The sequence below is a fragment of the Pan troglodytes genome, chromosome 13 (assembly GCF_028858775.2).
Source record: "Pan troglodytes isolate AG18354 chromosome 13, NHGRI_mPanTro3-v2.0_pri, whole genome shotgun sequence".
Classification (NCBI taxonomy): Eukaryota; Metazoa; Chordata; class Mammalia; order Primates; family Hominidae; genus Pan; species Pan troglodytes.
In genome coordinates this window covers 57,973,801-58,000,920 of record NC_072411.2, presented here as the reverse complement: position 1 = coordinate 58,000,920, position 27,120 = coordinate 57,973,801, and the positions used below count along the sequence as shown (strand labels likewise).

General features: G+C 36.2%; 1 long non-coding RNA gene across 1 annotated transcript in view; it reads left to right on the top strand.

Moving 5' to 3' along the window:
- The first annotated feature begins 432 nt into the window (after positions 1–432).
- LOC107973709 (uncharacterized) overlaps positions 433–27,120 on the top strand; it is a 210,284-nt gene continuing 183,596 nt past the window's right edge. The window contains exons 1-3 of the long non-coding RNA XR_010149759.1: positions 433–498; positions 664–719; positions 4,592–4,714. This is a non-coding gene — a long non-coding RNA (uncharacterized LOC107973709). The remainder of the gene's footprint in view (positions 499–663; positions 720–4,591; positions 4,715–27,120) is intronic.

The following is a 27,120-nucleotide window of genomic DNA, read 5'->3' as shown; positions in this document are numbered from 1 at the left end:
GATCTGGTGGGAGGTGATTGGATCACGGGGGCGGATTTTTCCCTTGCTGTTCTCGTGATAGTGAGTGAGTTCTCACAAGATCTGTTTATTTAAAAGTGTGCAGCACTTCCCCCTTTGCTCTCTTCCTCCTTCTCCAGCCATGTGACGACATGCCTTCCTTCCCCTTTGCCTTCTGTCATGATTGTAAGTTTTCTGAGGCCTCCCCAGCCATGTGAAACTTTGAGTCTATTAAACCTCTTTTCTCCATAAATTACCCAGTCTCAGGTCATTCTTGGTAGCAGTGTGAGAACAGACTAATACAGATCTCAAGTTAAGATCTCTGCCAGTTCTTGTTATCACACTATTTTCACTTTCAATTCTATGACTACTATATCCTAGGAGACCTTTAGTTCCACCCAAGAATTCTACATTTCGATAACCCTTTCACTCACTCACCCTTCTAGATGACTATTGCCACCTTCTCTCCTCGCTTCAAATCTTTCATGCCTCCTGAGCAAGGTGGATTATTATATTATGTAATATGATAATTATATTATTTTTTTAAAAAATTATTTTAATATTTCTTTAAAATTTCTCTGATAAATTTCTGAATTGTTTCTCTGTGTTTTCTTGATGTTCACTGAGCATTTTTAACCAAGCTATTTCCAATTTCTTTTCTAACAGATCACACATCTTCATCTCTTTAGAATCCATCACTGGTGACTTGTTTTGTCTATAAGGTGAGGTCATAATTCCCTAATTGTTCTTGATGCTTGTGGACATATGCTAATGTCTGCACATTAACAAGTTAGGTATTCACTCCAGTCTTTTCATTCTGGCTTTGTGTGTGCCTGTCTTTCTTCAGTGGGCCTATCCAGTCATCTAAGCAGACTGTTGTCAGAGACTGTGATAACGGCAACCATTTCAGCACTAGCAATTGCCCTAATCCCTGGTTCACAGTGAGGGCTCCAAGATTGGCTTGGCACCTCTGTCCATATGGATCTGGGGAAAACCTAAGGGGGTTACCCAGGCTATATGGAAAAGCTCACCAGAAACTTAAGTCTAGAAGTCATTCCTGGTGGCCAAGATGGATGTGTGTCTCCCAGAAGATTCCTGTATAGGTGGGACAATGCCATGACTGCTGCAAGGGTGCTGGAGCTGACTCTGGACTTCCTCTGAATCTGATGTGAAAAGATGCTGGTGAGCCCATCTCAGTGGCCCAGACATGTGTGCTTCCCAGCAGTTTCCTGCACTAACAGAGGAGTTCCCCAGTAGTAGCAAGAAGGCCCAGAACTGAGCTGGGCTCCCTCAGGAACTGCTGTAGGACAATGGGCCCATTACAAAGGTTCAGGCAAATTCCCAGGCTCTGAGATGTAAGTTAGTTTCCCTCTGGGTTATTGTGTGAGCTGTAATAAGCTGAGAGGTGAGGGTGGCTAGAGGTGATTTACAGGGTAACTTTCAGATCCACTCCCAAGATCAATGTTAGTGGGCAGGTGAGCCTTTATGCTGAGAGACTAGTGTGCATGATTCCTTCCAGGTCCCTTGGTAAATGGTTTTGGTTGCAGGTTCAAGTCTGAATGGCATTGTAGCCATGCCCTTTGGGGAACTACACTGTTGCCAGGTTTGAATCTGGGAACACAATCAGAGGGTCTGCAACTTGGATGCTGGTCTGCACTCTCAAAACACTCTTTCTAGGTTTGTACCTCACCAGGATTTCATAATCTCCTACCTAAATTTCGAGGATCTCACAGCGAGACTTTGTGGATAGGTGCAGAATTCTTATTTTTGTTGGGGATGGTATGAGAAGCTTGCCTCATATTCTACCACCTTGCTGACATCTCTTCTCTATTTCTTTTATAACCCATTAGCAAGTGTTTCCACTCTACATAAAATATTAATATAATTTTAGTAGAAATATATTATCACTTACTTTATTATAAATATATTTTGTTTAATCTAGTTACTTTAATATAGATTTTATTGATTTTTTTGTCATCACCTCCATCATTATGTAATAACTAGGTCAACAAATGCTTCATAGAGAACTTGACATGAGAACTAGGCCTCTAGAAAAAAATACAATTGGGGATGAAGTGATTTTAGGATCAAAAATTTCAAGACTGATACTTAGTAATTATGAAGAGTCTACAGTACAGATGCACAACATATAGTTTACGGGACTCATGGAGTTCTTTGAGACAAAAGTTCAAACTTTTATAATGAATGATTCCAGGATGTTAGTTGCTTTCTTACTTTCATTCTCTCTTGAGTGTCATGCAGTTTTCCAGAAGCTATTTGACTTACAATTACATAATCACTCTGAACACTAACAGAATGTATGCTGTATAGACTTGTGTTTTAAGAAGTTTATGGGTTTAATTTCCAATATGGTATCCATTAATAGGCATAATCCATACAAACAAAAATTCTTTGGATTCTTTAATGCTAGTTAAAAGTATAAAGCAGTCCTGATACCAAAAAGTTTAAGAATCACTGATTTAGGATGACGTTTAGTATTTGTGACTAGTGTAGAGTAGTTAAGTAGAGTGTGTGTACATGTTTGTTGTAAAGCAGCTGTCCCCAAGCTTTTTGGCACCAGGGACCATTTTTGTGGAAGACAATTTTTCCATGGACCAGGGAGGGGGGATGGTTTCAGGATGATTCAAGTGCATTACATTTATTGTGCACTTTATTTCTGTTAGTATTACATTGTAGTATATAATGAAATAATTATACAACTAACCATAATGTAGAATTGGTGGGATCCCTGAGTTTGTTTTCCTGCAACTAGACGATCCCATCTGTGAGTGATGGCAGACAGTAACAGATCACCAGGCATTAGATTCTCATAAGAAGCATGCAACCTAGATCCCTCACATGAGCAGTTCACAATCTGATCCCACTACTGATCTGACAGGAGGTGGAGCTCAGGTGGTAATGCGAGTGATAGGGAGTGACTATAAATACAGATGAAACTTCACTTGCTCGCCCACTGCTCACCTACTGCTGTGTGCCCTGGTTCCTAACAGGCCATGAACTGGTACTGGTTAGGGACCCCTGTTGTAAAGCATACTTAGCCTAAAAAAAAGTAACCATACATCATGGTTACTTTCTGGAATAAATATCAGAATAAAGACTGTGAAACTTATTCTGAACGTCAGTAATTTAGAACATGGGGTGACACTGCAGTTGGGCAAAAGAGGAGAATGCGGGTTGATTACCAGTACTATTTTTTTTTAAATAAATGAAAGCTTATAGGTAGACAAGAGAACTTCTTGGAAAAAATATGTTTTACAAAAGCTTTTCTTGTGATTTTAATTTGACTAATTACTACCCCCACTCCCCAGCCACACCTCCTTATCCACCACACACACACACACACACACACACACACACAGTACCACTACCTGGGTCACTAGAAATTCATTATTGTTTTATGAAGTTCACTGTATCTGTTTGGAAAAATCCAAGAAATGAGAAGCATTGAAAAGGAGGGAAGAAAAAGTAGAATTGGAAACGCATTGGAAGGAGGAATCGAGTTGGACTTAACTACTAATAAGGCAAGGAAGGAGTCAGACAGTTTCTAACCTGGTTGAGAGAGTAGTTGTTAATCTGTTATGGACAGAATGTTTGTGTCCCCCCAAAAATTTATATGCTGAAACCTCAATCTCCAATTGTATTTGGAGATAGGGTCTTTGAGGTAATTAAGGTTAAATGAGGTCATAAGAATGAGGTCCTGATCTGATAGGATTCATGTGTTTATAAGAAGAGACAGAAGAACTCTCTCTCTCTTGCCATGTGAGGATACAGTGAGAAGGTGGAAGTTTGCAAGCCAGAAAGAGTTCTCACCAGAAACCTAATTTACAGGAACCTTGATCGTGCATTTCTAGCCCTCAAAACTATGAGAAAATGAATTTCTGTTATTTAAACTACCCAGTCTATAGTATTTTTAAAATGACAGCCTGAGCTAAGACATGATCATATAAGATACAAAAACCTGGGTGGGAAAGGGGAGTAGTGTAGACAGATTTTAGAAGCAAAATAATGAATTGCCAACATGACTTTCCCTCTTGGACCAGCTAAGTTGCCTGAAATTTCTCAACATTCTGTGACTTTAATGCTTCTGGATTTTTTAAAACGTGTTATCTAAAAGATGGAACGAAGTAAAAATTAGTTTTTATTGTTCTTTAATCCTTGAATGTTAATTTTGCTACTCAGATTAACTGTAATTAAATGGAACTGAGAAGAATGAATGTAGAATAGATAACGAAAATTAGTGGTGGCCTACAACTGGTGCTTACTAGTTACTTATTCCTACAATTTGAGAAGACCTTGCAAATCAGAAAGACTTTATTTTACTGATGGGAAAGCTAAACTCCAGAGTTACAAAGTTCTTATTCATGAAACCAAAATAGTAACAAGGATGGCACTTGAACCCAAATTATCTTAACTCATAAAATTTCCACTAGGAATACTCAGTATTTCTGATGGGTAGCTAATGACTTCCAAGCCAAAGTTTAGATGAACATTTGTGGGTGGTGGGTTTGTGTTTCCAAGGTATTATTAAATATTGGCTAGTTTTTAAAAACTTTTTTTTTTCCATTTGTAACAGTTATTGCCTGGAATCATGCAGAAATAAAAGAACATAAATAATCTCCACCAATGTCCTTTGAGTTCACAGTTTCACAGTAAAGGCATGCATTTAATTACTACCCTAAATATTATATCTTCACAGGTAATGTCATCAATATCTATTGAGTAGAATAATTAAAAATTGGTATGAAAATTGCTATGAATCAAAACAAGATATATATTACCACACTTGGTACAATATAAGCTTTCTCTTAAAGTTTTATTTCTTTAAATTAATATGCATAATACGTTTCCCTTGGGCAGGTACAGTACAAGAATGCATCCTCTTTTGACTTGGGCTGTCTTATTGATTCCCTCATTTTCTTCACTGTTGGGCCTGTGCTTGCCAATATAGTCCCCTGTAGAGAGAATTTTTAAAATTCCCAAATGTTTTGAAGAGCGCTTTAGAATGTAACTTCTGCCAGAACCTAATTAGACAGGAAACTTGGATTTGGGGAGACATTCTTTATAACTGGCTTTTTTTTTTTTACCCCTATTCTCAAAAAGACTCTTAAAAATATTGTCTTCATAATTATCCCTTCTCCTTATTTTTGGCCTTTTCCATAATGGTTTAAAAATTCTTCTAAACAATAAGAACAAATGTTATAAACAAACTCTTTCACAGGCTTTTTCTTCATCACACCCTCCTTCTCTTCCTACACTCTGAATAAAACAAAGACAAAACCTCACAAAGCAGATCTTCAAGAGGAAAATACATAAATCATAAATTTAAGAAAATAAGGCAGGGGTCAATTTGCCACAACTTATCAATACATTTAGTTTTTCAACATGAGTTTTCTATCATATCTAAAGGAAGTGGATCCCATTAGCAACAAGCCAGCTTGGTGGTGTAAAGGCTGTTGACCATTCTGGCATTGATTCTGCCCACAAAAATATGCAGCCTGTTACAAGTGGAATTTACCCTTTGGCCTTTAGCTCCCCCTCTTCTGAAACCAAGAAGTATTGTTTGCACTATGAGACCAACTTTTCCACCAGCTAAAAGTGTTTGCAGCTTATTACTAACAGCTAAAAGTGTTTGTAGCTTATTACTAAATGATCTTAAAACAGTTCCAGAAAATATGGAATTTCTTTTCTCATGAGCACAGAAAAAAAAAAAAAACAGGCTTAAAGTTGCCAGTTTTTAAGAAAATAAACTACAAACTTTCTCCTAGATTTTTGCTTTTTCTTTAAATTTTTGGTATATTTTCATTTCAAAAGCATATTGGAAATTACAACACAGAATTATATGCATCTGAGAAGATATAGTAATTCCCAGTATTTTGGTTTCTACTTATTACTTTCCTAAAGTTTACTTATTTTTACTTTTAAATTAAATAAATTAGAATACTTTGGAGATACTTGTAGAGTTTCCAAAAACGATGTTGATATGCACAAATAAAAAATGTCAGCAGTCAGAAGAGAGGATTTTGCCCTCTTTTCTTCTAAAACAACAGATAATATTGATTGGTTTATTGTAAAAATAAGGTATGCCAAGAAAACAAAGAAATTGAAAACATACATAAAAATTGCCTAAATGCTCTTACATGCACCCAAATTTAGAGAATATTGTTGTATTTTTAAATACACTGTTGATGATTATCATGTTTAAAAGGCGTGTCCTTACCATGTGAACATTAGCTGCTATGGCTATTTTTAATATTTTTATATTTAAGAAAATTAACAAGTAAAATAGAGAATTGTTTAAGTTAGTGCCTGAGGTATGAAGAGAATCGAAATATAACCTGTGTCTCTCAAACCTTTCTGTTGTTCCTGAACACTTAGTTTCCCATGGTAAGAATAATTTAAAAAATGAAAAGAAAATTTTGTGAAGAAAATGATTACAATACACAATGACAGTGGAAAGGGTAGAAGAAAGCTAGAAAGAGTTAATATACCAAATGTGATTTTCTTGGTTTAATCATCTCAGATTTCAGATTAAGATCTGAGATTTATTTAAGTCTCTTTTGTTGAGGCATAAGGATGGAGTTCTTGTCAGAAATTTGTTCACTTTTCTTGGCTGTAGTAAAATTATAAATGCTGTACAAATACTGTTTTTTCATAGTCTGCCAAAAAAGTGGCAATAAAGAGTTAACTAAATATATCCACATCTCAAAAGCATTTTAATTTGAATTTTAGAATAAGATTGTAGTTAATTCACTTTTAAACACTGCAAACTTTCTTAATTGTAAGAAGTAAAAATGGAATTTATATATGAAAAACTGTGTGGTTTGTTAGAGAGAGAGAGAGAAAACAGACTCAAAAACTGTTAGTAACCTTTTCTAATCTATTCAAAGATTGAAAGTGATGTGAAAGATCAAGATCGTTGCTAGTTCAACATTTTGCACTCTAGTTTAGGTAATAACAGGGGGCATAAGATGATACTGACCATATATTATTCTCTCTTGTCTAATTCTTTGGTCTGAATTCCCACAACATTTGGCATTTGTTGCCTCAAGAAACAAAATAGTACTTGCAATGTCAGTGCTTTTATCCTAAAAAAATGTAATTCCTGGAACATATACTATTTTTCAGAGAGTCAGAATTAGTGAAAAAAAATGGAAACATTTTGCAAAGTGTTTACATTCCTCAAAATTGTCACAGCATCAAAGGATCATTGTCTAGGTGTTCTTTTTCTTGGTTGAAGAGGATAAAGAAAGGAGTGAAGGGATGCAGTAACAAGCAAAATACATTTAAGTTTTATCAGGTTTATTGATATTATTCACATAAAATAAAATCACAATTCAATAAGTTTTGAAAATATATGTATCTGAAAATTTAAACCACAATCATAATGTAGAATATTTCCATCACCCCAAAATGTCCCCTGTGCTCCTTGTAGTAAATTCCTCCCTATTTCCCCCATCAGCCCTTGGAAACAATTGACCTGATTTCCATCTTTGCCTTTCTCAGAATTTCATAAAAATAGAATCATAAAGTATGTAGTCTTTGTTTCTGGCTTGTTTTTATTTAACATAACACTTTTGAAATGTTTCTGTGTTGTTATGTGTATCAGTAGTTATTTCGTTGCTGACTTAATATTCATTATATTCAACAAATTATTTATTCACCAATTGATAAATACTCCAGTTTTTGTCTGTTGTTAATAAAGCCTTATAAATATTGGAGTTCATGCTTCTGTGAGAACATATACTTTCATTTCTATTAGGGAAATACCTAGAAGTGATATCGCTGGGCCTTAGAGTAAATTTATGTTTAACTGTATAAGATGTTGACAAATTCTTTCCTAAAGTGGCTGTTATAATTTTGCATTGCATTTTCACAATCAATGTATTAGAATTCCAACGGCATCACATTCTCAATAACACTTGGTATGGTCAGTCTTTTTAATTTTAGTCATTCAAGTGGCACTATGAACTGAATGTTTCTTCCTCCCCAAAATTCATTTGTTGAAGCCCTAATGCCCAATATGATGGAAATGGCTGGTAGGGCCTTAGTGGGGTAATAAGGTTTAGATGTCATCATGAGGGTAGGGGCTCCATGATGTATTAATATCTCTTACAAGAAGAGGAAGAGACTCCAGAGCTTTCTTTCTCTGTCTTATGAGGGTACAGTGAGGAGGCTGCTTGCAAGCCAGGAAGAGGACCCTCACCAAGAAACAAACTGCTGTTATCTTAATCTGGGACTTCTCAGCCTCTAGAACTGTGAGGAATAAATACGTATTGTTTAAACCACCCAGTTTATGGCATTTTGTTTTAGCATCTTGGAATGACTAAGATAAATGAGCATGTAGTAGTATCTCATTGTTATCTGAATTTGCATTTTCCTGATAAACAATGGTGTTGACATTTTTTTAATGTGCTTGTTTGCAATTCATCAGGAAACTATTTACTCAAGTCTTTTGCTCATTTTTGCTCAACTTTTAAATGAGATTGATTGTTTTCCAATTATTGAGTTGTAAGAAGATGATCCGTCATATATTCTCAAAGTTTTTCTTTTTTCTTTTTTTTTTAACAGAGTAAAAGTTTTTCACTTTGGGAGAAGTACAATGTACCTTTATTTTTTTCTTAAATGAATCTAGGTTTTGGAATAACATCAAACAAACTTTAACTATCATAAAGTCACAAAGAATTTCTCCTGTTTTTCTTTTTTTTTTTTTTTCTAGAAGTTTTATAGGTTTAACTGCTACATTTAGCTCTATGGCTGATTTTGAGTTAATTTTTGCAAATGATGTGTAGTAAGGGTCAAGGTTTATTTTTTTTCTTGTATAAACATATCCAGCTGTTCCAGAACCATTGTTGAAAAGACTATTTTACTCTGTTGAATTACCCTGACACCTTTGTCCAAAATCAGTTTATGACACATGTATTACTTTTATTTCTGAATTATTTCCATTCCGTTGATTTGAATGTCTATTCTTTGTCAGTATCACAATGTCTTGATTACTGTAGCTTTGTTGTAATTCTTGAAATAGGACAGTGTAAGTTCTCCAGATTTGTTCTTCATTTTAAAGATTATTTTGGTTATTACACAGGTCACTGCATTTCACATACATTTTAGAATCATCTTGCAATATCTACAAAAGGCCTATTTGGATTTTGATTGAAGCTACATTGAATCTATCAATCAGTTTTTCTAGGTCCTCTTTCATTTCTTTGAGCAGTTTTTTTAGTTTTCAGGGTATAAATATTGCACATAACTTACTAATTTTATACTGAATGTTTTATCTAGTGACACTAAAGAAATCCAATTTTATGTTGCCATTATACAGGAATACTCCTAATTGTTTGTATTGACCTTGTATTATATGACCTTCTTAAACTGACTTTATTTAGTGAAAAAGGAACAGAGATGTAGGAATATTTGAAGATTCATTAATTTAGTATTATGTGATATGATCAAGGATCAAGGTTTTTTTTTTTCTTTGTGATGTGTGCGTTCATCTCACAGAGTTGAACGTTGCTTTTCTTTTTTCTTTTTCTTTTTTTTTTTAATTATTATACTTTAAGTTTTAGGGTACATGTGCACATTGTGCAGGTTAGTTACATATGTATACATGTGCCATGCTGGTGTGCTGCACCCACTAACTCGTCATCTAGCATTAGGTATATCTCCCAATGCTATCCCTCCCCCCTCCCCCCACCCCACAACAGTCCCCAGAGTGTGATATTCCCCTTCCTGTGTCCATGTGATCTCATTGTTCAATTCCCACCTATGAGTGAGAATATGCGGTGTTTGGTTTTTTGTTCTTGCGATAGTTTACTGAGAATGATGATTTCCAATTTCATCCATGTCCCTACAAAGGACATGAACTCATCATTTTTTATGGCTGCATAGTATTCCATGGTGTATATGTGCCACATTTTCTTAATCCAGTGTATCATTGTTGGACATTTGGGTTGGTTCCAAGTCTTTGCTATTGTGAATAATGCCGCAATAAACATACGTGTGCCTGTGTCTTTATAGCAGCATGATTTATAGTCCTTTGGGTATATACCCAGTAATGGGATGGCTGGGTCAAATGGTATTTCCAGTTCTAGATCCCTGAGGAATCACCACACTGACTTCCAAAATGGTTGAACTAGTTTACAGTCCCACCAACAGTGTAAAAGTGTTCCTATTTCTCCACATCCTCTCCAGCACCTGTTGTTTCCTGACTTTTTAATGATTGCCATTCTAACTGCTGTGAGATGGTATCTCATTGTGGTTTTGATTTGCATTTCTCTGATGGCCAGTGATGATGAGCATTTTTTCATGTGTTTTTTGGCTGCATAAATGTCTTCTTTTGAGAAGTGTCTGTTCATGTCCTTCGCCCACTTTTTGATGGGGTCGTTTGTTTTTTTCTTGTAAATTTGTTGGAGTTCATTGTAGATTCTGGATATTAGCCCTTTGTCAGATGAGTAGGTTGCGAAAATTTTCTCCCATTTTGTAGGTTGCCTGTTCACTCTGATGGTAGTTTCTTTTGCTGTGCAGAAGCTCTTTAGTTTAATTAGATCCCATTTGTCAATTTTGTCTTTTGTTGCCATTGCTTTTGGTGTTTTAGACATGAAGTCCTTGCCCATGCCTATGTCCTGAATGGTAATGCCTAGGTTTTCTTCTAGGGTTTTTATGGTTTTAGGTCTAACGTTTAAGTCTTTAATCCATCTTGAATTGATTTTTGTATAAGGTGTTAAGGAAGGGATCCAGTTTCAGCTTTCTACATATGGCTAGCCAGTTTTCCCAGCACCATTTATTAAATAGGGAATCCTTTCCCCATTGCTTGTTTTTCTCAGGTTTGTCAAAGATCAGATAGTTGTAGATATGCGGCGTTATTTCTGAGGGCTCTGTTCTGTTCCATTGATCTATATCTCTGTTTTGGTACCAGTACCATGCTGTTTTGGTTACTGTAGCCTTGTAGTATAGTTTGAAGTCAGGTAGTGTGATGCCTCCAGCTTTGTTCTTTTGGCTTAGGATTGACTTGGCAATGCGGGCTCTTTTTTGGTTCCATATGAACTTTAAAGTAGTTTTTTCCAATTCTGTGAAGAAAGGCATTGGTAGCTTGGTGGGGATGGCATTGAATCTGTAAATTACCTTGGGCAGTATGGCCATTTTCATGATATTGATTCCTCCTACCCATGAGCATGGAATGTTCTTCCATTTGTTTGTATCCTCTTTTATTTCCTTGAGCAGTGGTTTGTAGTTCTCCTTGAAGAGGTCCTTCACGTCCCTTGTAAGTTGGATTCGTAGGTATTTTATTCTCTTTGAAGCAATTGTGAATGGGAGTTCACTCATGATTTGGCTCTCTGTTTGTCTGCTGTTGGTGTATAAGAATGCTTGTGATTTTTGTACATTGATTTTGTATCCTGAGACTTTGCTGAAGTTGCTTATCAGCTTAAGGAGATTTTGAGCTGAGACAATGGGGTTTTCTAGATATACAATCATGTCGTCTGCAAACAGGGACAATTTGACTTCCTCTTTTCCTAAATGAATACCCTTTATTTCCTTCTCCTGCCTAATTGCCCTGGCCAGAACTTCCAACACTATGTTGAATAGGAGTGGTGAGAGAGGGCATCCCTGTCTTGTGCCAGTTTTCAAAGGGAATGCTTCCAGTTTTTGCCCATTCAGTATGATATTGGCTGTGGGTTTGTCATAGATAGCTCTTATTATTTTGAAATACGTCCCATCAATACCTAATTTATTGAGGGTTTTTAGCATGAAGGGTTGTTGAATTTTGTCAAAGGCCTTTTCTGCATCTATTGAGATAATCATGTGGTTTTTGTCTTTGGCTCTGTTTATATGCTGGATTACATTTATTGATTTGCGTATATTGAACCAGCCTTGCATCCCAAGGATGAAGCCCACTTGATCATGGTGGATAAGCTTTTTGATGTGCTGCTGGATTTGTTTTGCCAGTATTTTATTGAGGATTTTTGCATCAATGTTCATCAAGGATATTGGTCTAAAATTCTCTTTTTTTATTGTGTCTCTGCCTGGCTTTGGTATCAGAATGATGCTGGCCTCATAAAATGAGTTAAGGAGGATTCCCTCTTTTTCTATTGATTGGTATAGTTTCAGAAGGAATGGTACCAGTTCCTCCTTGTACCTCTGGTAGAATTCAGCTGTGAATCCATCTGGTCCTGGACTCTTTTTGGTTGGTAAACTATTGATTATTGCCACAATTTCAGATCCTGTTATTGGTCTATTCAGAGATTCAGCTTCTTCCTGGTTTAGTCCTGGGAGAGTGTATGTGTCAAGGAATTTATCCATTTCTTCTAGATTTTCTAGTTTATTTGCGTAGAGGTGTTTGTAGTATTCTCTGATGGTAGTTTGTATTTCTGTGGGATCGGTGGTGATATCCCATTTATCATTTTTTATTGCGTCTATTTGATTCTTCTCTCTTTTTTTCTTTATTAGTCTTGCTAGTGGTCTATCAATTTTGTTGATCCTTTAAAAAAACCAGCTCCTGGATTCATTAATTTTTTGAAGGGTTTTTTATGTCTCTATTTCCTTCAGTTCTGCTCTGATTTTAGTTATTTCTTGCCTTCTGCCAGCTTTTGAATGTGTTTGCTCTTGCTTTTCTAGTTCTTTTAATTGTGATGTTAGGATGTCAATTTTGGATCTTTCCTGCTTTCTCTTGTGGGCATTTAGTGCTATAAATTTCCCTCTACACACTGCTTTGAATGTGTCCCAGAGATTCTGGTATGTTGTGTCTTTGTTCTCATTGGTTTCAAAGAACATCTTTATTTCTGCCTTCATTTCGTTATGTACCCAGTAGTCATTCAGGAGCAGGTTGTTCAGTTTCCATGTAGTTGAGCAGTTTTGAGTGAGATTCTTAATCCTGAGTTCTAGTTTGATTGCACTGTGGTCTGAGAGATAGTTTGTTATAATTTCTGTTCTTTTACATTTGCTGAGGAGAGCTTTACTTCCCAGTATGTGGTCAATTTTGGAATAGGTGTGGTGTGGTGCTGAAAAAAATGTATATTCTGTTGATTTGGGGTGGAGAGTTCTGTAGATGTCTATTAGGTCCGCTTGGTGCAGAGCTGAGTTCAATTCCTGGGTATCCTTGTTGACTTTCTGTCTCGTTGATCTGTCTAATGTTGACAGTGGGGTGTTAAAGTCTCCCATTATTAATGAGTGGGAGTCTAAGTCTCTTTGTAGGTTACTCAGGACTTGCTTTATGAATCTGGGTGCTCCTGTATTGGGTGCATATATATTTAGGATAGTTAGCTCTTCTTGTTGAATTGATCCTTTTACCATTATGTAGTGGCCTTCTTTGTCTCTTTTGATCTTTGTTGGTTTAAAGTCTGTTTTATCAGAGACTAGGATTGCAACCCCTGCCTTTTATTGTTTTCCATTTGCTTGGTAGATCTTCCTCCATCCTTTTATTTTGAGCCTATGTGTGTCTCTGCCGGTGAGATGGGTTTCCTGAATACAGCACACTGATGGGTCTTGACTCTTTATCCAATTTGCCAGTCTGTGTCTTTTAATTGGAGCATTTAGTCCATTTGCATTTAAAGTTAATATTGTTATGTGTGAATTTGATCCTGTCATTATGATGTTAGCTGGTTATTTTGCTCATTAGTTGATGCAGTTTCTTCCTAGTCTCGATCGTCTTTACATTTTGGCATGATTTTGCAGCGGTCTGGTGGTGACAAAATCTCTCAGCATTTGCTTATCTGTATTTTATTTCTCCTTCGCTTATGAAGCTTAGTTTGGCTGGATATGAAATTCTGGGTTGAAAATTCTTTTCTTTAAGAATGTTGAATATTGGCCCCCACTCTCTTCTGGCTTGTAGGGTTTCTGCCGAGAGATCCACTGTTAGTCTGATGGGCTTCCCTTTGTGGGTAACCCGACCTTTCTCTCTGGCTGCCCTTAACATTTTTTCCTTCATTTCAACTTTGGTGAATCTGACAATTATGTGTCTTGGAGTTGCTCTTCTTGAGGAGGATCTTTGTGGCAATCTCTGTATTTCCTGAATCTGAACGTTGGCCTGCCTTGCTAGATTGGGGAAGTTCTCCTGGATAATATCCTGCAGCATGTTTTCCAACTTGGTTCCATTCTCCCCATCACTTTCAGGTACAGCAATCAGACATAGATTTGGTCTTTTCACATAGTCCCATATTTCTTGGAGGCTTTGCTCATTTCTTTTTATTCTTTTTTCTCTAAACTTCCCTTCTCGCTTCATTTCATTCATTTCCTCTTCCATTGCTGATACCTTTTCTTCCAGTTGATCGCATTGGCTCCTGAGGCTTCTGCATTCTTCACGTAGTTCTCGAGCCTTGGTTTTCAGCTCCATCAGCTCCTTTAAGCACTTCTCTGTATTGGTTATTCTAGTTATACATTCTTCTAAATTTTTTTCAAAGTTTTCAACTTCTTTGCCTTTGGTTTGAATGTCCTCCCCTAGCTCAGAGTAATTTGATTGTCTGAAGCCTTCTTCTCTCAGCTCGTCAAAGTCATTCTGCATCCAGCTTTGTTCCGTTGCTGGTGAGGAACTGTGTTCCTTTGGAGGAGGAGAGGTGCTCTGCTTTTAGAGTTTCCAGTTTTTCTGTTCTGTTTTTTCCCCATCTTTGTGGTTTTATCTACTTTTGGTCTTTGATGATGGTGATGTACAGATGGGTTTTTGGTGTGGATGTCCTTTCTGTTTGTTAGTTTTCCTTCTAACAGACAGGACCCTCAGCTGCAGGTCTGTTGGAATATCCTGCCGTGTGAGGTGTCAGTGTGCCCCTGCTGAGGGTGCCTCCCAGTTAGGCTGCTCAGGGGTCAGGGGTCAGGGACCCACTTGAGGAGGCAGTCTGCCCGTTCTCAGATCTCCAGCTGCATGCTGGGAGAACCACTGCTCTCTTCAAAGCTGTCAGACAGGGTCATTTAAGTCTGCAGAAGTTACTGTTGTCTTTTTGTTTGTCTGTGCCCTGCCCCCAGAGGTGGAGCCTACAGAGGCAGGCAGGCCTCCTTGAGCTGTGGTGGGCTCCACCCAGTTCGAGCTTCCAGACTGCTTTGTTTACCTAAGCAAGCCTGGGCAATGGCGGGCGCCCCTCCCCCAGCCTCACTGCCGCCTTGCAGTTTGATCTCAGACTGCTGTGCTAGCAATCAGCGAGACTCCGTGGGCGTAGGACCCTCCGAGCCAGGTGGGGGTTATAATCTCGTGGTGTGCCGTTTTTTAAGCCCGTCGGAAAAGCGCAGTATTCCGGTGGGAGTGACCCGATTTTCCAGGTGCGTCCTTCACCCCTTTCTTTGACTCGGAAAGGGAACTCCCTGACCCCTTGCCCTTCTCAAGTGAGGCAGTGCCTCGTCCTGCTTCGGCTCACGCACGGTGCGCGCACCCACTGACCTGCGCCCACTGTCTGGCACTCCCTAGTGAGATGAACCCGGTACCTCAGATGGAAATGCAGAAATCACCCGTCTTCCGCGTCGCTCACGCTGGGAGCTGTAGACCGGAGCTGTTCCTATTCGGCCATCTTGGCTCCTCCCCGCCAAGGTATGTTTCATAACTCAGTTCTGACATCCTCATTATGCTGGCTTTGACCTCGAATTTATTTTGTCATAGTCATAAAATGGCTACAAAAGCTCCAAGTATCATGTTCTCTCACAATACAATTTCAAGAACTAGATGGGACAATGTTTCTTCTGATGTCTCTTTGTAAGAGATTTATCAAGTACTGTCTTTTTCTACAGCCCGTCAGTCAGAATTCCATTGCATGCCTGTTTTTGAACAACCATGGTCAAGGAGACAAGATTCCTGATGACTGACTCACACTAATCAAAACTCAGCCACTGGTCCTAGCAAACTTCATGAGATGAGAGTGGAGAGTGTCCCATCTCATCTTAAGCATATGACTGTCCCATACCCATACAAAATCAGGTTCTTTGCACAAGGAACAATAGAGGTGAATGACCAATGAGTAATCAAAGAGAGAGTTTTTCAGGTATCTGATAATTTTATGGGTGCTTTTATATGCTTTTAGTTACCTGGCAACAGAATAATAAAAAAACGTTATTTTGAACTTGAGTTACTGTTATGGGACAGGGGTCTGGTATATTATCCACATCAGTCATAATAGTTCTAAATCAAATCTTAATAGATGAGTTAATGAAACACCAAATCAAGTACAGAACTATGAAAATTATACACAGATTTTAAGGGGAAAAAAAGAACCTTTGTTTCTCTTTGAGACGCTATTCTAGTTAAGGTTTCCCACATTTAGAAACTTAAGTTTAATCTTATTTGAGTAAAACAATGGCAAAGGGAAAAGACCTTATTCATGTTATTTTTGGGTTTTATAAATAATGGCAAAAATGACTAAGATTATATCTGTAATCTTAAAAAAAGAAAGACATTAAGGTAACCAAAAAGAAACTGGCCAACTAACACATATGAATAGAATATGAAATAACAAAGCATAATGTTGGAAAATTGTTCATTGATCTCTTAAAATAGACATTCATATGTGAAAGGGGTTGAGATTCCAAAAACACCTACAATTAAGTATTTAATTAAGTGCTTAATTAAGAACGTAAATTCACGATAAGCATAGAAGTGAGAGTTTAGACAGTTCTTTCAGTTATTTTCTTACTAAAAAAGCACAGTAATTTTGGTATATGTGATTTTAATCATTGAACCCCCTCCCTTCTAAAAATAGCTTATGTCCAAAAACCTTTAATATAACTCTCGAGATTTAAAGGTTAAAACTTTAAATTTGGAAGTTAAGGGTATAATAGCATTATTAACAAATTAGGTCATTTAGTGTTCAACTGGCCAATCCTTACATTTCTGTATAATAGTAATTTTAGAAAATCATATTATCTGATATAATATATATAATATTTTATTATGTATAGCTACACATTATGAGTGTGTGTGTGTATGTGTGTGTATGTGTGTTTGTGTTTGTATGTGGGTGTACTACATTGCAACCCCAGCAAGCATGCAGGGTATAAACTCTGGTACTAGGAAAAATAAACTGGAGTGTAAAAGTACTTTAGTACTTTAGTTTCTTAGAATTTGGAGGTTAAGGGAGTCTCTAGGAACATTCGGTCACAGGTAGCTAGGGCACAGTGATAGATAACAGCCTCAACAGCCCTTCCCAGTGTCTGCAAAGGGCAGAGACTGGGTGAGTTTGGGGGCAATGTTTGTCTAATGGAACATGTGTGCTGACAGACCCCTGAATCACCTATCTTTTAACTGAGGAGACATCACACATATACCCCAAGGTGAAGAAAGGGGCGTGTTGAAGCCTGGGTTTCTGCGTCCAAATGGCATGACAGTGCCCAAGGGCCCTGAAGGGAGCCTTTAGGACTGGGCTTAAATTGTAGGAACCAGACATTCTATTATCAGAAAAGGGAAGGTAAGAGGTGACGAGAGTAACCAGGACATGTGTGGTTAGTGACTGTCTAATCCTTTCTCAAATTCCCAGGTATATATATAAATATTTTTTTTTCCAGAGGAAAACATATCCACCATTAAACAAAAATTCCAGAAAGTGAATTTCTCCTTCTTAGAATAACTTGTGTATTATTATTCTTCAGATCAGAGTTCAGGAGGTCAAACATCCACTTGATATCAGATTCCGTGGAAGATGCTATGGGTATATACAATGGTTAACGGTCAGATTTTATCCCCTGCAATCTTTCTACCCTCACCTTGATTCTTTTTCTGCAGTTCTTAAATATACTCAACTACTTTTCCTACTTAAAGTAAAACAAAACCATGAAAAATAATACAAATAAAATGACAGTGACCCTGAAATCCCTTGGCCTATCAATCTCTGTCCTTTATTAGCTAACTTATGAAAACGCCTTCTACCTTCATGATTTCTATTTACCTCTTCACTAATTGTTCTGGCAAAAAAAAAATGTAGAATGATTTTCTAACTTCCACATCCAATATTCTCCTTTTAGCTTTCCTTTAATTTGCCTCTCTGAAGTGATGGACATTTTTGACTACTCTTTTAAGAACTCTCAACATCCTTGGCTTCTGTGACTTCTCTTTTTCTTGTTTGGCCTCAGCATTCTGGCTACTTCTTTTCAGTCTTTTCTTTCTAGTTTTCTCCACTTTGCATCTTACGTGGCATCATCAAGTGACTTGGTCTCTCTTCCTTTATCATACATGGCTTTAAGCACTATTTGTATGCTGCTGCTCTCAATTCTGTATATCCAATCCAGACATTTCTGGTTTGCTATTGTGCCAGCTGGACATATGCAATTTGGAAGTTTTATAAGCATTTAAAGCACAAATGTCCTTTAAAATACAACTCAAGTAATTAAAATGAATTTATGTAACTCCTACTCCAAATCTCCATCCCCTTCATACCCAATATCTGTTAATGATTATACTCACCCAAAATGAAACATAGGGGTCAATGTAACTTTTATGTCACCTAAATCATTCATTCACTTATTCGGTCATAAAATCTAACAGAAGCAGCCTTTTAGTGTAATGGTTTTGATGTAGGTTTTGGAAGTGGACTGCCTTTGTTTAAATCCCGGCTATGTTACTTGGTAGGTCCATATCTTTTGCAAGTTACTTAATCTATCTCTGCTGGTTTCATCATCTCTAACATGGGTATAACATGAAGGAAGTCAGGTAAAGGCAGATACCAATCTGATAATATTGATTAGCTCAAAAATAAAGGGGGGAATGGAGAGGACTATTAACTTTTTCTTGATGTATATATTTTCAACCCTTGAAAAGATAATTATTATTTTTATAATTTAGTTAATGAATGAAGAAAAACTTAAAAACAAATTATTTAACTAAAAGGCCCTAAATCCGGCAGTCATCATTTAAACCCCCAAGGCCATTGTACTATAAGTGACAAATATCAGAGTATCACAATCCCTTAATTTCCTAATGATTACTGATAGCCCACTATCAATATAAGTGTTCCCTAAACCATTATTGATACATATTGCTCATACATTGTTTATTTTAGTTCAACTGTAGTTTGGATTAGTTTAACAATGTGGCAGTATTTGAGGTCTGCCTGAAGCATAAGACTTGCTAAATATAGTGAGAAATAAAATTATTTCACTAATTTCAGTTACAGAGAATTCTCTGAAATGCTATGATTTGCAGAAATTCTTAGAAGAAAAAAGTTTTAATCATTTTGGATTTTGTCCTTAAACATATGTATTCAGAATTTGTACAGCAGAAGTAACATAACTGTAATATTATCAAATGGGAAGACAGCAAAAGAAATAAGGAAAGAGAAGTGGAACTATTAGTGACAATTGTAATAGCTCAACTGAATGAAATAAATAATACAGTGTGCTATAGTGGATTTTTCTCTTAATAATGTATATCCTATTCAAATGAAGCTTTTTTCTTCTTTGACCCTGTTTATAGCTTTATTACAGACAGTGTTAGCCCATATTAACCACTTACTAGATAAATATAGGAAAACTGCCTGTCATTTATCAGTTTATCCATTGTCATCTCAAATAGGGCCGAGTGGTCTGATTTCAAAGTGACAGCTGGTGGTGTCTCTTCCTGATATGTGCTAATCCAGTTTTTATTATGGAAAAACTGCCTGTGCTTTCAGACAGCGAAAGGGAGTTACTAAATGTAATCACTAAGGAGGAACCTTGGGATCGCAAACATAAAAGACTAAAATGAACAGTTTTCTCATTACAGAATGGTTTCCTGATTAAATACAGATTAAGGGCAGGGAAAAATCATTTAGAGATCTAAACAGCATTCTCCATTGTGTATATACACACAGAGTCACTGATACACACATTTTTAAATGGATATAGATATAGAAGTTACATGCACATGGATATAGGTATAGACACAATCATGGCATGTACTGTCTCTTAATATGTTCATAAAATAATTTGAGAGTATGTGAATCAATCCCCATTTTTAGACAATTTCTTTGGATGGCAGCATAAAAGAAACAATTATCATTTAAACAAAGTGTGACTTCTACATATATCACTGCTATGGTTTTATTATATCACTCTAGTGTAGACAGACTGTACAGACTACACTGTAGTGTAGTCGGAGCAATGGAGGATTTTCTATTATCTTTTCCCCACACGAGAAATTAAAAGCTAAGAGAATGCTATCAAAAATGACTTGGTAGCTAGTGCATTGTAATTGCATGAGAGTCACCAGAAATATGAGCATTTAGTGCGTATAGACATATACCTTTCCCGTACTCTACTTTGGGATCTTGATGCTATTTGTGCTATATAATAAACAGCTCTCTCAAATTTTAACTCCTAGCTGTCAAATGAAAAGGCCACCTAACTATTTCATTATGCCTTAATTAATAATACACTTCAATAAAATTAATTTATTTACTACATAATTTATCAGCATGTTGAACATCTTGCCCAATACTTATTGCCAGAATAAAATAAGCATCCTGTCTGGAGGACTGTTTAATTGACAGAAGAAGAGGTATGGAGTCAAATCTAGAAAGAGTATCCCACTTCCTCAGTCCCTGTTGTGGCCTCATTATTTTGGACCTCAAATCACAAATACAAATAACTGTGCTGGAGTTAGGTAGTTATGTCAGCAGATTACCATTCGCCAGCCCCATTAGCCATCTGACCCCATTTTCAAAGTACAGGCATTATGGATTTTTTTCCAGACCATCCTAATAATGCAAATATTGCAGTCAAGTAAGCCACACACAATTTTTTTTTGTTTTCCAGTGCATATAAAAGTTATGTTTACACTATACTGCAGTCTATTAAGTGTGCAATTAATGGAAAAAACAATGTACAGACCTTAATTATAAAAATACTTTATGGCTAAAAATGCTAATGATCTTCTGAACCTTCAGCAAGTTGTCATTTTTTTTTTTGGTAGAGGGTCTTGCCTCCATGTTGATGGCAACTAACTGATCGTGGTGGTGGTTGCTGAAGGTTAGGGTGACTATGACATTTTGTTAAAATGAGACAATGAAGTTTGCTGCATTCATTGACACTTCCTTTCAAGGAAGATTTCTCTGTGCAAGTGATGCTGCTTGACAGCATTTTACTCACAATAGAACTTCTTTCAAAATGGGGGTTGATCTTCTCAAACCCTGATGCTGCTTTATTAACAAGGTTTATATAATATAATCCTTTCTTGTCATTTCAACAATGTTCATAGCCTCTTCACTAACAGTAGATTCCATCATCTAAAGAAACCACGTTCTTTGCTCATCCATAAGAATTAACTCCTCATCTGCTCAAGTTTTATCATGAGAGTGCAGCAATTCAGTCACATCTTCAGGTTTCACTTCTAATCGATTTATCTTGTTAGTTGCACCACATCTGCAGTTACTTTCCCCACTGCATTCTTGAACCCCACAGAGTTATCCATGAGGGTTGGAACTAACCTCTTCCAAACTCCTGCTCATGTTAATATTTTGACCTCCTCCCATGAATCATGAATATCCTTAATGATATCTAGAATGGCAAATCCTTTCCAGCAGGTTTTCAATTCATTTTGTTCAGACCTATCGGGGTCTGATAGGTAGCTTTACAAAGTGTATTTCTTACATAATAATACTTAAAATTTGACATTACTTGATCCATGGCTACAGAATGGACATTGTGTTAGCAGGCATGAAAACAACATTAATCTCCTTGTATATTTTAAATACAGCTCTTGGGTGACCAAGTGCATTGTCAGTGAGCAGTAATATTAACAGAATCTTTTTTTTTTCTGTGCAGTTGGTCTCAACAGGGGGCTTCAAATGTTCACTAAAACATGTTGCAAACACGTGTTGTCATCCAATTCTAAGCTTTGTTATTTCATTTATAGAGCACAGACAGAGTAGATTTAGAACAAATTCAGCATAAATCCTTAGGGTCTAGGATTTTCAGAATAGTAAATGAGCATTAGTTTCCATTTAAGGTCACTAGGTACATTAGCTTGCAACAAGAGAATCAGACTGTTCTTTGGAGCTTTGAAGCCAGGACCTGACTTCTCCTCTCTAGCTATGAAAGTCCTAGATGGCATCTTCCAATATAAAGCTGTTTTGTTTACACTGAAATTTTACGAGATCTTCTGGATAACTTGCTGAAGCTTCTACAACAACACTTGCTGCTTCACCTTGTACTTTTATGTTATAAAGATGGCTTATATTTTTTAACCTTATGAACCAATCTCTGCTAGCTTCAAACTTTTCCTCTGCAGCTTCCTAACTTCTTAAAGCCTTCATGGAATTGGAGAGAGTTAAAGCTTTTCTCTGGATTAAACTTTGGCTTAAGGGAATGCTGTGGCTCGTTTGATCTTCTATCCAGACCACTCAAACTTTCTCCATATCAGCAATAAGCTGTTCTGCATGCTTAACATTCACGAATTCACTGGAGTAGCACTTTTAATTTCTTTCAAGAGCTTTCTCTTTGCACTCACAAGTTGTCTAACTGTTCAGTGTAAGAGGCTTAGCTTTCAGACTGTCTTGGCTTTTGACATGCCTTCTTTACTAAGCTCAATCATTTCTAGCTTTTGATTTAAAGTGAGAGACATAGGACACTTCCTTTCACTTGAACACTTAGAGGTCATTGTAGGGTTACTAATTTGCTTAATTTCAATATTGTTGTGTCTCAGGGGATAGAGAGGCCTGAGGCGGGAGAGACCGGAGGTTGGCCATTGGTGAAGCCATCAGAACACACACAACTTTTATTAAGTTTGCTGTCTTATATGGATGTGGTTCATGGCACCCCAAAACAATTACGATAGTAACACCAAAGATCACTGATCACAGATCACCATAACAGATATGATATGAAAAAGTTTGAAATACTGGGAGAATTGCCAAAATGTGACACAGAGACACAAAATGAGTACATGTTGTTGAAATGGTCTCAATAGACTTGCTCCATGTAAGGTTGTCATATCTTTAAGTTGTAAAAAATGCATTATCTGCCAAGCAAAATAAAACAATAAAAGGAATTATGCCTATATAAGTGCTCACAGTTTCTAAATCCTTGGTTAGAGGCCTAGTAGAAACCTCTTTTCAAAATCTAGCTGTCAGTGTCAACAAATTCTTCCTTAGCTAGTCTGTGAGTTCAAGAATCACAAATATTCATTTCTAGTTGCAAGAATTAATTAGAGAACGCAGACCAAATGCTGCTTCCCTTTAAAGAGAGGTAGAGGATTATTATTTAAAATTGAAAGAAGTCATATCTGTCAATGGGCTCCACAAATGGGTGTTTATTTTATGTACCTAGATGCCTTTTCATAATCTATAATCAAGGAATCTTCAGAAACCACTATGGCAATACTGTGATCAAAATCATCAGATGATTTCAAACGTTGCCACCTTAACTGATCTGTTTATATAAGAAGAGCTGATAACAAGATATCCTGTTCATTGACATGCTGAGAGACTGTGTCGCCATTTATAAAATGAACTTTTATCTTTATTTTTTTCTGGAAATAATGGTGATTGGCATTTGTTTTGTTTGCATTCTGCAGTATTATAAACAGGAACCAGGATTCTTCAATACTAAGATCAGAAATGCATGAAAAAGCCCATGCAGTGGCTCACACCTGTAATCCCAGCACTTTGGGGGGCTGTGGCAGGCGGATCACCTGAGGTCAGGAGTTCGAGACCAGCCTGGTCAACATGGCAAAATCCTGTCTCTACTAAAAAGACAAAAAAAAATTTAGCCAGGTCTGGTAGTGGGCACCTGTAATCCCAGCTACTTGGGAGGCTAAGGCAGGAGAATTGCTTGAACCTGGGAGGCAGAGGTTGTGCAAAATTATTTACTTACCATTCCACATTGATTCAGTTATGATATTGTGAAGTAGGCTCCAATGAAAGTTAATAATTCTATTTCAAGAATGTTGACACTATGCTCATGGCAATAATATATGAGATAATAAAGCATAAAAATTATGAGGTTATTCCCTTCAAAATGCCCCATAGTGTTGTTCTACAGTTTGTAAACCATTTTCAGAATAACCAAATTAGCTAACAGAATAAGAAATTATGTAACATTTAAATTTATATTTTGAAATAGGAAAGAGAGAAATCAATGATGAAATTGCTGAAATAGAAAACTAATCTAAGGATAAAAATAATTATTTACAGAGGTTCAGATTTAAAATATACTCACATCTAGATATTATTTAGAAAGTATCTTATTTTATTTGCATACACTTGGCTGGAGTTAATACAAACTTCACTCAAAATTCTCTACAGAGAGTTGGAGACCTGAATTCTAGGCCCTAGGGCAAAGTACTCAATGACTTCATTGAACCTCGATTTCTTCATTGGTAAAATAGATCATGTAACAGTTTTTTCTTCTTCATAGTGTGAATGAGATAATATGTAATAAATCAGTTTGTAACTTGCCAATCATGTATTTCAGAATTTTTACTGTTGATTTATTATTGCTGTCCTGGATTTAAGCTGGTAGAAGTAAAGTAGGGCCAGTTAATAAAAGGCCTTAAAATCCAAACAACAGCTCATTAACTCTCTTGGTGATTCTGTTTAAAAATTTATTCTTAAAACTCCTGAAAAATTGCTGGACATTTCTACTTTATGTCTTGTCATTACTTTAAACTCAAATGTCTTTTCCTTTCCTCTTAATTTCCCTCCTGTTGATTACTGCTATTTGGTCAAGCCAAACTTCAGAATTATCCTTTTTAAAATTTGTCTGTCAATATCCAAACAGTTGAAAAAACCTTTTTATAATGTCTTTTCCAATTCTATTATTAATATCTAAGCTCATGGTTATAATAGTATTCCCTTTAAAGAGTATTTTTCCTTGATTTTTAATAAATTACATATTCAATGTAAAACACGTAGAGATTCAGAAAAAATACAAAAGTAACAAAATTCCATATTTTATCACCCAGAGTATTCTACTGTTAGTATATTTGCATACATTTGTTTTTTCTATGCATAATTTTTACATCATTGGCATCCTATTTGTATATGCAATAGCATTATTGCTATTATTATTAATTTTTCAGACAAAAATATTAAGCTGTACAAATTATTTACCGTCACTAAAATTTCATCTAATAAGTGCATTTTGATTGTACATTTTAATTATTTGAGTGAGTTAAACATGTATGTGGTTCCAAATGAACAGAAAGTATGCCGTGCACACTTAACTTTCCTCTTGCCTGTTTCCCAGCCACTAAGTATCCCTCCTGAGAAGCAATCACTCCTGCCAACATTTTGTATATTCATCTAGAGATAATTGGTACATGTATAAATGCATATAATTACTATCAGATTTACTGCTATATACATCAGCATACTTTAAAAAATATGTGTATTTTGGCCAGGTGCGGTGGCTCATGCCTGTAATCCCAGCACCTTGGGAGGCCGAGGCAGGTGGATCACTTAAGGTCAGGAGTTCGAGACCAGACTGGCCAACATGGTGAAACCCCATCTCTACTAAAAATACAAAAATTAGCCGGGTGTGCTGGTGCATGCCTGTAATCTCAGCTACTTGGGAAGCTGAGGCAGGAGAATCATTTGAGCCGAGGAGGCGGAGGTTGCAGTGAGCCAAGATCACGCTACTGCTCTCCAGCCTGGGCGACAGAGTGAGAGTCTGTCTCAAAAAAAAAAAAAAAAAAAAAAAGCATAGTTTTTAAAATGTGTACATACATACACACACGTATTCAGCAAAATAGTAATCTATAATGATATTTTTTCCTTGCTTTAAAGGAATTTTAATAATACATCTGATAGCATTAGATTAATTCACAAAATTTTATTACTTTATCCTTATTTTTAATATATTGCACCAAAATTAATGAAATATCCCCTTGAGGCACTTCCAGTCTATAGAGAGTTATCTGACCACTATACCATGAACCATTAGCTAAGCTTAGGACTACCAAATATGTTCAGAAAACATAAGAAAGTAGCGATTACATAAAATGTACTGCAATTGATTCTTTTTTCTGACAAACGATTGAGCTATATGATTCCTTGTCAAGAAATGTATGATATTTCCAGAATTTTTGTTGATCTTACCAGTATCTTCTTTAATGATAAATTAGTCATTCAAATATGTAAACTTTAAAAAAAATTTTTTCTGCTCACTTTGGTTTCTGAAAGTGGTAAGTTAAAATCTCCCAGTATGATTGTATGTTTCAAATTCTTAATAACAGTTTTTTTTATGTATGTTGAGACTGTCTTTCTAAGTTCATGTAGTTTTAGTAATATTATACCTTCCTAATTGTTCTTTTTGTGTAATTTAATGACTTTCTTTCCCCCTAAATTGCATATGACTTAAAGACTAATTTGTCTGATACTAATATTTTCATACCAGTTCATTTTGATTATTATTTCCCTGGTTTTAGGTGTGTCTCTTACGAAGAGCATATGGACAGATTTTTATAATCTAACCTGAGAAAATTAAAAATGTTATTGTTTTACATTTGTTAGGATAACTAATAATATTTAGATGGTGGTTCTATCATCTTGTTTTGTGAGTTTTGATTACAATATTCTTTCTTATTTCTCCTCTGTTGCCCTTTATTAAGTTTATTGACTTTTTACCCCCCCACCAGCATTTTCTCTCTCTCTTTCTTTCTTTTAGCAGTTACCCTTGAATTTTTAGCATGCATAATTTACCTATTAAGTCCGTCAGCATAGCTATCCTCTCCATGCCATACTGTCAGCATACTTTAACTGAAATTTCTTCCTTACAGTTTCATTTCCATGATACTATTGTTTCATATTTTAGGTTCACCTAACTTTAATGACACAAAATTCAAGTTACGGTTGTTATAATTGTTTTATTTTACATTACAAATGTCTGTTGAATGGATGAATGTTGGTAAAATTTTGAATTCACATCCATGTTTATTACAGGCTTGTGCTTTTGATTTCTCCTCATAGATAGCTTTTTATTTTTCTACCTAGATAAGGCGTAAATCTTTCTTGACCTAGTAGATTTTTAAAAAATTCCTTATGGAGTATTAAAGCTGCATTCTCTCGTTTATAGGTCCTAAATCTTGAAGCAATTTCACCTGGGCTTCTGCAGCATTGACTTGTAATAGTAGCAATCTGCTCTAAACTTGATTTTCTCTTCTGGCACTCAGGAATTTCTCTTTCTACTAACTTCTAAGTGTTGTCTATTAGCTAGCATTTCTATGTA